This window comes from Aptenodytes forsteri, unplaced genomic scaffold (assembly GCF_000699145.1).
Source record: "Aptenodytes forsteri isolate BGI_AS27 unplaced genomic scaffold, ASM69914v1 Scaffold145, whole genome shotgun sequence".
Lineage (NCBI taxonomy): Eukaryota > Metazoa > Chordata > Aves > Sphenisciformes > Spheniscidae > Aptenodytes > Aptenodytes forsteri.
In genome coordinates this window covers 2986477-3000649 of record NW_008795122.1, presented here as the reverse complement: position 1 = coordinate 3000649, position 14173 = coordinate 2986477, and the positions used below count along the sequence as shown (strand labels likewise).

At 43.8% G+C, this 14173-nt stretch overlaps 1 protein-coding gene across 1 annotated transcript in view; it reads right to left on the bottom strand.

The window, feature by feature from the left end:
• NCALD (neurocalcin delta) overlaps positions 1-14173 on the bottom strand; it is a 51701-nt gene that overhangs the window by 23011 nt on the left and 14517 nt on the right. The gene's annotated exons all lie outside the window — the stretch shown is intronic.

The following is a 14173-nucleotide window of genomic DNA, read 5'->3' as shown; positions in this document are numbered from 1 at the left end:
AACGACTCACTGGAAAGTCACTTAAATCAGTGAGCAACACAGGGATCCTCCTGTGAATTGCCAAAGGAATCCTCCAAGAAAGATTAAGAAATTGATAACTATGCAAATATATATAAAAAACTGATTTTCTGCTTGCTTATTCCTTATTAAAAGAAAGATGTTCCCCAGGAGACTTACTGCTTTTTAATGAATATTCTAGGAAAGGGAGCTATTCGTGAAGAAACAGTAAATATTTCATTGCAAGGTGCTCTAAAATCTATTACTCAGTTAAATTAAAATAAGGATGTTTTCACATTAGTCTCCACAGGATGATAAAACAGTCACTTATCACCAGTTTACCACCCAGCACTAGGTAAGATTCATTTGATCTCGATCTAAATGAAAGATGTAGCTATCATCATATCATGAACACAGTTCAAACCCACACATCGTTCATTCATTCGTGATCAGATGGGAACTGGTTTCAGTGATCTCATACTGATTTGTGAAACCTCCTATCACCATATATTGTCATTCCTCTGATTTTTAAAAGGTTAGCAGTAAAGTTGGCTTTGGAGTTGGTTTTCAGGCACTCAAAAAAAAAAAAAAAAAGAAAAACCCCACACAACAACTTTGGGAGAAAGCCAAAATTTTCTTGGAAGTTTCCTTGATGAAGGAGTAGTAGTGGGATAGAGCAAAATCCTTGATTTTGGCAGCAAACCTTTCTTCTGGCAACTTCATTAAAAAGCCATTCCACTTTATGAGTTATCAGCAAAGAGCTGGCATTTCTGAGTGTGACTGATGGTCCTCCCTGTGCTGACAAAATTAGAAACATCAATAATTCTTAGATTAATTGCTTAGAAAATTTCCAAACATTTCCTTATTTTTAGACCCTTGTTTTCTGCTGTGGTCAAAGCAGTAGAGGCCAAAGTTCAACTACATGTGCTTCACTTACACGACGGGATCCCTGTACTCTGAGTTTTATATGTGTGCAGAAACAAGTGTGCATCAGTGCCATGTGGGTGGGTGGTGTCCTATGGTGAGCCCCCAGTTCCCAGTCCCTGAATAAATCCTGATTAATCTCACAGAGACCTGAAAGCAGTCTTCTTGGCCACGTATCTACATATTCTTCCAAAGGAGCAAAGGACATGGACATAATAGGGCCTCTAACGGGACTACCGGGGACCAGGAACGTTGAGTGCATGGAGGAGAATCCATGCCCCGTGATGCTGGCTCAGTCATAATGAAGTTTTGCATGTGGCTAGCAAGTGGTAAAAAAACTTGTATTAACCAAGAGGTGAGGATCCATGTTGGCAGTGACATGGTCTGCTGGAGTCCTGGCACAACAGTTGTTGTAGCCACCTCAAGCACAAAGCTGAAAGTTGGGGAGCTGCTGTGAAATAGTGCAAGTCTCATCACTTAGATTTTCCGTGTTGCTCATGCAGGAAAATAAAAGGTCTTTCTGAACAAGTTTTGTGTACCCTTCTCCACCCACTGCTTAGATATGCATCTGGAAATCCAATAGTGGGTTTGCTTTCTGACTGGAAAGCGCTCCTGGAAGGCCCCACATGCTGCCCCTTAGCAGGGTACCAGCAGGTAGTCCTCAATGGCACAAAGCTCGTGTGTCTTCACCCTCTTTTACACATGAAATGGATAGAAAAGGATAAATATTGCAGAACTGCATGAGAACGGTTAAAAATCACTGCTAAGAAGCTGTATTTGTGAAGAAAGGTCTTCACAAATCTTTTATTTGACCACCTAATGAGGTAAAAATAAATGGACTCTCACAGGTACCTTAGTGGGTCAGACAAAGCGGTGAGCCCCAAGCTAAACATGGAAGAGAAACAGGTTGCCTGTAAATTAATCATTGTTAATGCACTAGAAACATGACAGAAAAGGGTAATTAGCACGTTTGGAGCAGAGAGGGATATTAGTGGAGGGGGAGGTGGTCATTAACCTCTGTGGAGCGGGCAATAGGCAGTTAGCACCTGAAAAGCAGCAGATTAGCAAAAGTGTGGTGAGAGGTGTATTGCAGTGGGCCACGAACTGTGCCAAACCTGAGGCCATGGTCTGTATTAGGCACCTCGAGCTCATTTTAAAGATTATATATCGGCCTTCTCTTCAGGAACAGGACTGCTAGGCCATTTTACAAAGAACATTTTCCTAATCATGATTATACGTCTCTGTACTTCTCAGTTGTCTGTGTGAGCTCATTCTGACTTGCAGACCTTATGCAGTCTCATCTTCTTCATTTTAAAGGAGGCAGATGATGCATTAGAAGATCTGTATCATATCTGGTGACAAACATGTCTGGAACCCCCTGATTTTGAAGACCTTGGGGGGCTTTGGCAAGGCCTGATTTCACCTGATGCTTCTTGGTTCTTGGGACAACTGACTTCTGCTGATGAACTGGGCAAGGTTGAAGGCTACTTGAAACCAAGTGGGAGACCTCAGGAAAAAACTTATTTCCAGGTGTGACCTCATTCCAGCCCAGGCTGTAATTCTTTAATGATTTCTCCATGTAGATTCCAGCCTGTAACACTCACCAGTATACATCAAAGGTGCATTCTGCTTTTTCATAGTATATAAACTAATCTAATAAAAATACTACCTCTCTTACAAATCTCTTATACTCTTAAACCATCATGGTGACAACACCTGTTTCACACTATGTGGCAGGTATATCCATGCACACATGTATTCACTTGTCTAATTCTTGACTGGTGACAATAAAGAATGAAGAAATGGAGAAGGCAACTCTTGAATGCTGTAACAGGTCTAAACACAGACACCTCACAGCCAAGCAGATGCTCAGTTTTGTCAGCATCCTATCAGCTAAGAGGTTAGAGTTCTTCATCTATGGACACATACAGGGGATTTTTTTCCTTCTGCCCCAAGATAGAAGGCAGAACTGGACTGCCTAGGCTAAACACGTAGCAACAACTTGAGGACATACCTCCAAATGCCCTCTGCACCAGGCAGCATGTGGGGCCTTACACTGAGCAGAGCATGGGCTGTCCAGCTCCCCTTGGAATCATGAGCATGGACATCCTACTATTACACATTTCACCTAGAATCCAATTTTACTATTTATTAAATAAATACCAGTCCTTTTAGGCACAGCTTTAAAGTGGGTCCAAAGTATACAAGGATGCTCAGGAAAGATCAGGCAGCTCAGGTTTATCATTAAATTATCTGTCCTTCAGCATATGCGTGAGATGCCTAAAGCAAGTAGCCTCTGTATGTAGTAGCTGAACTGGGGAAAAGATGAAAGAAGTTACATTTTGGAGAACAAACAATCCTACATTCAACAGGGGTTTGATACAATGCCTAACTAGGATGATTCTGTCTTTCATTTCTGAGTCTTTCTATGTATATCTGCTGAATTACCAACTTACTAATGGTCACAGAGGTGAATTAACAGTTTGTTTAAATTTGTATAACCTTACTGTATTACATATACACACATTATACACAAAGCACAGACTGTTTTTTCCAATACTGTTGCCAGATCTAACACACAAATTTAAGCAAAGCAAATAATTGATGTAAGGAGGGACAAAAATATCATCACTGAACTCAACAGTATGTTGTTTCCTAAAAAATGCAACACATGAACTTTGAAAGTAGTCTCAAACAAAAAAAGCATTATTCTGTTGATTTTTTTTCTGCAGACGTCTATCTCAGCAGATTACCACTCTTGTCTCCATTGAATGGCCACTTGGGAAATCACATTTTTCATCTGGGAGTTCTGCAGCTCTTATATATTCCAAACCCATTCATTTACAAAGCTGAATTTGACTGAAAAATACCTAGAATATCTCATTCACAGAGGAAATTATGGCTCCTTGATGAGAAGATCTTCTAGAAACACACTGAGACCCTGCTGTCTGGTGCATTGTAATCACCACGGAACAAGGATGTCTGCATGCATCTTATTATTTCTGAGAAAGACACATAGATTGGATTGTTCGAAATAGGAAGCTCTCCAGATATTTCTTGAGATATTCACAGACCCATACTTAAGTAAATGGGCAAAGCTGCACTTGATGGGACAGTAATGCATGTAAGTCCCCTTGTACGCTCACACATAGAAACACTCAAGCTATTCGGGGGGGGGAGAGTTGTGGTGTGATGCAGGGGAGGTTCCACCAATTTGCAAGTAAAGGCTCTCTCTACATTTGAGGAAGCACTGAATAAAAGGTTCAGGGGTGCACAGCTTTTGAATTGTAAGTAAATTCCCCCTCTCCAAAGGGATCTTCTTCATTCACAAAGAGATCCCATTCTTGAATTTCTGCAACTAGTTTCCAAGGGGTGTCACAAAAATGAAGCATAAAGGAAAGGAACATCTCACTGCATGAATATATATGCTCTAATTATATGAAAATAGGTGAAAGCTAGAAGAGTTGAGAGATGAAAACACAGATCACCCAAATTTCAACTTTTCCAACTATTTGACTTCGAAAATTCACCTCTATCTTCTCATGTAATATATGCATATGTACATGTATGAACTATATATATAAAAAATATATAAGTATATATGTGTGTGCCTATGTGCATATATATAACATTAGCTTAAATAATATAGAAAGATGGACACACTTTCAAGCTGAATAAACAGGAGACCCCCTGATTAGATTACCAGATAGGTTAGTACAAACCAGAGTACACACCAGCGTGTGCAGGCTGCAGAGGTGGGATGCCAGACTGAACCGTGAATGCCTTGAGGAGAGAACCAAATGGGTCCTTTAGATCTGCTGGACGGGACAGGTCTGAGGTCAGCCATCAGAGCTGCTTTGCACAGAACTGACTGCACCTTCGCGTGACCTTGGCGCTGCAGGTCTGTTGCGTTGCTGCAGTGAGAGATGTGATCAGACATGCATGGAGTGTGAAGCAGATGTTGGAAGCTGGGCACTTGCTTCTCTTCCATGACTGCAAACTAAAAATGTGCCTTTAAGTAAGGGGTTGCCTAAAAATGTGCTGCCCACTGAATGGACCCTCTCCTGCTTCCTCTCCTGCTCCAGGGAGATTATGTTTCTGCTCTATGTAGGTAACATTATTTCTATCCTACGCCAACTCAGCCAGCCTAGGTAGCATGGTATTAAGCTTTCACCAAATTATTTAAAAAATCCGTAGCATTAAACTACTGTTGTAGAAAAAATCAGTTCCTAAAGCCCAAAGCTCAAGCCCTCTATCAGCTGGACTCACTGCCACTAGGGAAATGACACTACCTCTGAGAAACAGGTGAATGGGAAAAAGTGTAGGAAAATGAGAGTTTTGGATAGTGGATAGTGCATTGTAGGCATGAAATAATGAGAGGGGACACATTTAATTACATAGACTGCATAGACAAAAGCAGCTTTTACAGCAACAAAATGGATTGCAACTTAGCAAAATAATTGCATAGCCAAAAATAAAGGCAAAAACATGACAACCAACCTTCGCGTGGTCAAAGGAGAAGGGACTGTTGGGCAGCCAGCCTGCTCCCCGCCATGGCCGAGAGGCACGTCCATTGTCGGTCAGCCATTCCCCTGCCTGCCCAGAGGCAGCTGTGCGGTGGAGATGCTGTAAGCACTATGTAGTAGCAGGGATTGTGAGAAGCTGATATACACTGACCACATCTCTCACTGTGGGACTTTCTTCAGCTATTGACCCTGATCTAGACTCCCTCTTTTGGCATCTCTGTTTCTATTTGGGGTTTCAGTGTGAATCCCATGCTGGATCTCCCTCTACAGCCTATGCTCTGCTTTTGAGAGAAAGACAGCACTGTCCTTTGCCCTGGCTTGCAAAATCTTTAAATCAGTGTTCATCAGCATAATTGCTGCTGAGATTATGGTCAGCTTAGCACATGAATAGCTTCAAGTTAGCAGCCGTACTAGCTAGAGCAAACTCCAACACCAAGAGGGGCCGGGCAACAACAGCAAAACAATGAAATCTCATAACTCATCAAAAAGGTGGTACCTAGGAGCTCCAAGTCAAGAAAATACTAGAGTGTGAGTTAAACAGCATTGGACGAGAGCAACTCTCTTTAGAAGGGAATGGGAGAGCAGCCTGAATATGCAGATCTGAATTCACATCTCGGGAGCCACTCCTCTAGGGCATTCGCCTTCCCAACACTTCTGTCCACCAAGGAAGTCTTTGATGAAGAGCTCAGGCACAGAGCAACAAGACACAGATCCAAACAAGTTTAGACACTGAAAGTAAGAACAAAATGAGAAGTAGGGTCCCTCCATCCAAATGTGCTCAAGCCAAACAGCCAAAAGTCTCTGCTTAGCAGCCATTTGTCCCTGGAAGTTTGCAGGCATCAGAGGTTGCCTTCTTACCACATTTCTTAGCATAAACCAAGTTACATACCAGTCTCAGTAGGACTCAGCACCTACCTCATACTTGATCTTTCTTATGATCCAGAAACTAGTTGTTCCTTTGGCCTGAGAGAGTCTAGTGGGGAGGCGTGCACAGGGAGATGCCAAGGCTCTCATGACATGCTGGGGTCACCACCATTTAGAGACAAAATATTAAACTTAGGCAACCTTATATTTGGTTTTCTCTGTCCAGAAAGCTTTAATGAACAGATCTTCTATACTGTGACACATGTGGTAACGTTGTCTAAGTAAAGAGGAACAGACCAAGAACAGTCCATGAGAGACCTAGGGGACTGCATGCACTGCAGTCCTGTTGACTAAGCAATCTCCCAAGTAATTATGTCTCTCTTCACAAACCAGAAGTGCCACGATGTGGTGGAGAAGCAGCTTCTTGCGAGGTCTCATGTTTTAATAAATCCCAGAGGTTTGTCTGCACAGTGGGGATGCTGAGAGTGTACCTACAGCCACAACACTTGGGCAGCTTACCAGGAGCTTCTTCAGGGCCTGTGCAGGATTCTGCTGGTGATGTACAAATACATGGAGAAAGGGGCCCTGGCTCAACAGCATTTCTTTGGGTGGAAACCAGAGGGTTTGAAGGACATGCTCAGTCCTTTGGGGCCATCGGTGGCCAGTACAAGAATTGGAAGCTCCTGGTATATTTTCTATAGTATGGTTTTCACCTACCTCTGACTACTGTTAATACCAATCTAATATTCAGTCTTTAAGATGTAAAGAAACTGGTTTCCTCACCTCTACTTAGAAGTTGTACATGAAATGCATGCTGGCATATATTCTGCTATTTTTCTCTAGGAAAACAATAAACAAAAATGGATTTTTTTTACTGAAGACTCCTAAAATGTCAGCTGTGCATTAGTGAATGGAATAAGAAGAATGTAATTAAACACCTGCTCTTTCACTCCTATTAGTGACTGTAAAATAGCCAGAAAATTCTGAAGGTTGTGGCCATGGTAACAGACACTAGCTTAGGAAAAAGGAAATATCTGCAGTTATAATTCAACATAAAGATTGCTCATCTCCTTCCCAGAGCTGGAATTTTACAATCAAAGCCTTGACGTGCGTGCTGGTCCCTCTATTATGATTTCTTCCTATGCATGTGGCATATTTATTGTGAGAAACTACCATTTATAAGAACATGGTGTGACTCAAGTGCTACATTCACTCTTATTTGAAGGAAGAAAAACTGCTCTTTTTTGGCAATGGGCTGGAGCAATTGCTGGTAAATGCTTTTGTGGAAAATGACAATGTAGCATGATAGAAGCGGGCCAGATCTTCCCCTAACATGCAGCTGTCTCCCTCCCTTAGATCAGTGAAGCGATAGCTGCTTACACCAGAGTGAAGCCCAGCAGCTACAAGCAGCATTTCTGGAGTATCCCGAAGAACTGAGCCTGGAGACCTCCTTGGCTCGGCCGAGGGAGAACTGACGGAAACTGATGAGACTCCTCAAAAACACCTGCCCTCATCAAACCCTGCTCACTGCCCTGCTGCCTCCAGTGTCTTCTCTAACACTGTCCTGCCCGGGGGCCATGGCTTGGATCGTCCACTCCACCTTGCATCCCACCAGGCACTGCAGCTCCTCAAGCACGTACAAGTGTGTATGGGAGAAGAAGGTCATTAGTCAAAGCCCAACAAAATAAAAATCACAGCAGAGAGGGGCAGGACAAGCTGAGACAGAGGTGGTGGGGGATAATATGGATGTGCTGCACACAGAGCTGATAACGAGCTCCAGGAGCTGTGCAGGATGACTGAAACCACTTGCACCAAGAGCCAGCAGTGAAGGAAAGGGCTTCTCTGAGTGCAGTGTTTTATGCACCTGTGTGACAACTCGTTGAAACAGGAGATTGTAAGCAATGTGCATATTGGCCAAAGAGTCCAGGCAAAAAACATTTTTCCACCCAACTGCCTAATATCAACCTTGGTTCATAAAAAAATTGCAAACACTCCTCTCTGAAAGGCGCACATGGTGAAATGCCTAGAAGATATGAAAATAAGCAGGCAAAGGAAGGCCTGGGGAGCTGGTCCTGGTGAACCCTACTGAAACCACCGACTGGTATTTTTGAAGGCTTTCTGGAAACCTTGTCTGAGGTTCACATCCAGAACTGGGGTGAACCCCAGCTGTTGGCTGGAGGCCAGCTGTGAAGCTGGTGCAAGTAAATAGGTTAGAGCAGCTTTCTGTACAGGCAACAATTATGGACAGGATGGGAATGCCTGAAAACATTACATTTTTTGTGTGATTTCACGTCGAACTGCAGTGCACTGTAAGCACTCAAACAGCACAAACAGCACTAATTTATTTGGATTTTGGTAATATAGAAGCAACGTGTATTTTTTCCTGGGGGGTTCTAGGCTAACAAGATGCCACCATCACCTTACTGCAGATGCTTTTAGGGCACCGTTTGGAGCATCATACATTTGGACCTTCATAAAGGAAGACAACATAACTAACACAAGGATTTCTTTTTCTCCTGATCAATTATTTAAAATTACATTAAACTAGCACATACCGAGCACATTGCTAGAGCCTGCAATGTAAATACTGCCTTTTCAAATATGAAGACAACCAAATGCTCTGGAAAGTTTGGTGTAGCTTACAAACTCCCCTAGCATGGCCAAGAGAAATAAAGCTACTGCCACCAACTTTACATGGGCTTCATGCCTGTGGTTTCTAACAATGCCATCCTTGCAGCGTGGCCAGATGAAAAATTTAATTCCGTTAAGTTGCATAAGAAACTCTGGTCCCACTAGCAACGCAAGGCAGCTCAATCATGAGTGAAAATCAATGACCTGTTAAGACTTGTGATGCTTTGGGGGATGGGGGCCATAAAACACCTGACTGCCTCTTTGCACAGCTGCCCCATGCACACGCAGCCACCTCTTTCCCTAGGTCTTGGCCACACCGTGGTAGAGCCATTCCCGTCTCTGAGGCTGCAGAGATGGACAAGTTCAGTGGTTCCTCTGCTGAGGTCTGAGCTGCCATCCAGCTTGAAAAGCCCAGCTCTTGGCATTTCCTTACTGGCTGCAATATCTATCCCTAAATTGCTGCCACAGAAGGCCTGTGGGTATTGAGCAATCCCCAGACACCATCCGACCTTGTTCAATGCCTAGCACGTTCAGCCATCCCTCACCCCAAAACACGTACAAAGCCCCGAGGTGTCTGCCCAGCACCACTGTGCCACAGGCTGCTCTCTCCCTCCTTCTTCTGGTGCCACTTCTTGCTGCTGAGATGCAATGGCCTATAGGAATCAGCATCTCCTGTGCCACCAGTACTCAGAAGCTACCCCTGTTTCCAGACCACTAAGAGATCCAGGGGCTGGGCTGGCGGTGCTCGCTGCTATCCAAAACTCATGGGGAGAGGAAGGCGGTCAGGAACCGCTGCAGAAGTGGGGAAGGAGGGGGCAAGGGGAGGCAGGTCTTCTGATGCAGGACAGCACTCCTCCTTATTTTGCTCAAAGGGCTTCTCCAAGCCCTGCTCCATACGACCTTTCATGTGAGCTGTGAAGAGTGACAGCAGATGCTGGTACCCAGAGGGAGGGGAGTTTTAATGCTGCTCTATTTCCTTCCCCAGAAGATTTGCTTTCGGAGGAGGAGGTCGGAGGTGCAGAGCAGCTACCTGAGGGAGGGCTTTCTTGTTTACTTCTCTGAAGCATTGGAAATTGAATGGAGTGGAGTGTGCCATGAAGCCTCACTTCACTGGAGCTTTTATCTTTTAAAATTAGGTTAGCAAATTTATTGCTACAGTAGCTTAATCTCAGAGTGCATTATCTGTACACATGATGGACTGGAATATGAACTAATTCTGTCAGTAAAGTGACTGCCTGCATCTCAATTGCCAGATACAAGGAATTCGGTCTTCCCTTTGAGATGCTAAGCAGCTGCAGGCTGGTACAGTCCCCTCCCCATGATTTTGTTTCGGATGCTTTCTACATCCAATTTTTCTCAGTAACAGGCGATGCTACAGGAAGGGTGGGGAGGAGAGGGGGAGAAATCTGGCTCCAGGCACCTGGCTGCACACTGTGACTCTGCACTAGCTGGTGCAGTGGCTTGGGGTCTGCAGCTCCTAGCGACATCTCTGAGTGGTACCCCAAGCTCTGTATGCGCTGGGGACCCAGCTGCCTGGCTCTGCTCATCTTCAGCCTGTGTCCCATATTGATAGGAGAGGCAGAGGCCAGCAAAAGTGTTCCCTCTGCTGGGTTCAGGTCAGCAAGGAGCTTCCTTGGTGGAAGGGATCCTCCACTGGAAATTCACAGCCAGAGCCCCCAGTGTTGCCTGAACAGAGCAAGGGGGCTGGACTGGGTCAGAGCATGTGTGCAGGTACACACTAAATGCTTTGAATCTAGAAACAACCTTTACCAAGTTACACTCTTTGACAGCAGCTCAGGAGGTGATCATTTTAGTATCAAACTCTCCGCATTACTTATCTACAGAAAGCAGGGTGCATCTAACTCCAGATTCAGAAACTTAAATTTAGCTGTCTCCATACAAGCTATGGAAATCTATTCACTACCATTGCTGGAGTCTAGAGAGTGACTGAGCAAACCCCAAACTCATGGGCTGATTTCAGGCAGAAACAGAAATATTGGAGGCTAGTTTCACAAAACTGCTTGAGAAGAACACGGTCTCAGTTTGCTCAACATCCAATGTCAAACTGAATTATATCATTTGTTGTTGTTGTGGAGTTCATTTTAGCAAAAAGAGCTGGAAAATACAACCTTATGCCAAATTAAAGCCTTTTCTGCCCAATTGCTCAGTTCAGCAGACAAATCCTCAAATCAATTATTCTTAGAGCTGCAGCCAGGATAACTGTCCACCACGTGAGTAAGGTGAAGTCTGGAGTGTCATGGGAGTATCTGGTCCTTGGCTTTAGATCATCTCAGATGTAGGCATGAGGTGAAGGCTTGTCAGGCAGTCCTCAACATGCAAAGGTGAAAGCTTATTCTTCAGATCAGAGAATGCTCTAATGTTAATAAAAAAAGCAAAATTATAATGCAGGGAACAGGCTTAACTAGATTGATTTGATATTTCTGAAGGCTTTTTCCTTTTTTTTTTTAAAGGGAGAATAATTCAGTTCTCATTTATACAACACATTCAGAAGAAGTAGCTGATAACATTGAGAGATATCCAAAACCTGAACTGTTCAAGGGAAGGAGGGCAAGGACTGCTTTTCCTGTCATCAAAAGGGCAGCCAAATATTCAGTAATTTCTCCTCTCTTGCTTAATTTGAGCCTAAAAGAGAAGTAGCCCTGTTCTTTGGTTTGTGGGATGTCACCACCAACTCCTCCAAAAGTCTCTAAACCCTTTGGCACAAAGAAGAAAGGAAGACAGTCAGATCTTTGTGGGGAATCACAGGGAGATGTTGAGGGAGAACTCTTGCAGTCTTAATTGAAGAACTAGCAGGAATGTTGTTTTAGGACTACAAGATATTTATAGTCTCAGCCATTTTGAATGTAAAGGGTACAAATACCATTTTTGCTATTCCTCTGCAGGCCAAGATCTGAGCAACACAGGCCAGAGCACAAAAGAATTTTCACCCCATTCCAAATTCCCATAAAAAAGTGTTCTAAGCCTGAATAATGAGTTTAGTCATTTGAATCATGAATTTGGCTTCATAACCCGCTGGGAGACTGAAGCAGAGCAAAACACGTCTGCTAACACCCTGACTTGAGCACTACAGTTGGCAAGTCCTGCTGAAGAGAGATCTCAGACTGAAGTTGTAGAAATGTTAGAGGTTAGAACTGAAGTTTCTTGGCAGAACTGACCTTATATGGAAACCCTGTAGAAAGTCTGCCTGCACTGGGTTTCAAACCAGTACATAAGCTTTCGTTTCTAATAGATAGATATATGTATATAGAAAGGTTAATTCAAAACCACTTAGGTAAAATCAAAGTAAATCATTCCTGCTGGGGGATGTGCTGGACAGAGTCAGACAGATGTTTCCTCTTTAAGGATCATGGGTTGAAATGAAAGGGCAAATCTCGGGTGGAAGGTGGTTACAATAGGGTTCTTCAAAGATGAGTCTCGGCATGGATCTTGTTTAACATTTTCATTAATAAACATGATGCATAATCTCAAAGCAGTGCAGTTGCTGATGACACCAAGGTGGGAGGCACTGTCAGCTGGACAGCCAAGCTACCACACAGGAAGAATGGGATGATTTTAGTACTGGAATAGTGCAATGGGATGAAATCCCTATTACAAAGTGCAATTTCTGAGGGACCAGCAGGAAGAATCGATGCTTTTAACTAGAAAAGATGGAGCGGGAGGAAGAGCTGAAGATCTTACATCGCTGTAAGATAACCGTAAAACACCAATATGATGTGACCTGCAGGGAACAAATGATGCTTCCTAATGACCCTGCTGAGATTGATCTGGTGAGTCCAGGGAGGGGGAAGTATCAATGCTATTAATGAAAACACAGCCGGTTGTACAAGGGTTTGGTGGTACGAGGACTCACCTGGATTACTGTAGTACTTGGCCAGGAAAGCATGCTCAGGAAAAGGGATTTTGGCCTGCAGTGACTGCAGAGCCGGGCTGTTAAGCCAAATAAGGGAATGGAAAGCCTGTACTCTCAGAGGAGACCAGAGGCACTCGGCTGTTTAGCCTAGCTAAAGAAAGGCCAAGAGGGGATATGGTTGTAGCCTATAAATACATCAGAGGGGGTAAACACTAGGGAAGGAGAAAAGCTATTTAAACTGAAGGACAATGCTGGCACAAGAACAAATGGGTAAAAACTAGCCATGAATAAATTTTGGCTGGGAATGAGAAGCGAATCTCTAACCACTGGAGCAGCGAAGGCTGTGGAACAGCCTTCTCTGAAGATCACAAGACAAATGGCCTAGCTCATGTGAAAACGGAGTTTGAAAAATCCACAAATAGGGTCTATATGACGTAGACACCTGCAGTGGACTGGATGAGTCAGGCGGTGTCCTTCTGCCCTGCCTTCCTCTGGAAGAGAAATGGCATCCTAAAAACCAAGTACGCTTCTTACAGCGGGCAGAGTCTTTCTGGCACAAAGGATCACCAAGAAGAGAGCCAAAGGCAGTAACGTTAAGTAAGTGTGTTTACAGTATCTCTGTCTTCCTCTGCAGTATGTAATCTCCTACCGCTGCACATCAGTAATGCGGAGCGGCAGGAATGTGAGCAGAGGGTTATACAAGCAGACGAGCAAGTGCCAGGACGCAGCAGACGGGTCGGGAGAGCCGGCCAGCTCTGTCAATTTGAGCATCAGAGGGTACTGGGAGCAGCACTATGATTATCACAAAAAAGTAATTGAAATTAAGATTTACAAGTAACCTCAATAAAATTCACAGCTGGTTGGGCTTAACCTTGGAGTCAAGAGGCTTAGCAGAATATGTTGTCCAAATCTGTGAAATAGTAAGTTTTCCATTTTCTTGGAAAGTGAATCTTGTGCCCAGTTTCTATTCAGTATTGATGGAGAAATTCATGCTTTCTACAAAGTTTTTCTTCCCTAATGTGATCCCTTCGTCTCCTCTATGGAACAAAATAACTTATTAATATCACATAGCTTCTTCGTCTGAAGACCTCAGCCACTTTACAAAGATTACTGGGTGACACCTGAATTTGAGTGTTGACTGAACCCATGCACAGGAAGAGGGAGGAAAGGATTTTCTAAAACATGTGTATGGCTTTTCGTATCAGCTGGTCTTGTGCTCCTGGACTACTTGGGGTCAGTTTTCAAGGTTCCTGGATTGGCAGGGACTCACAGGGGGACCGACACAGGACAGACTCTCATCAGGCACTGCCTGACCCTACCAGGGCACAGAGGCTGTTGGCGTTTAAACCTCCTGATGGCC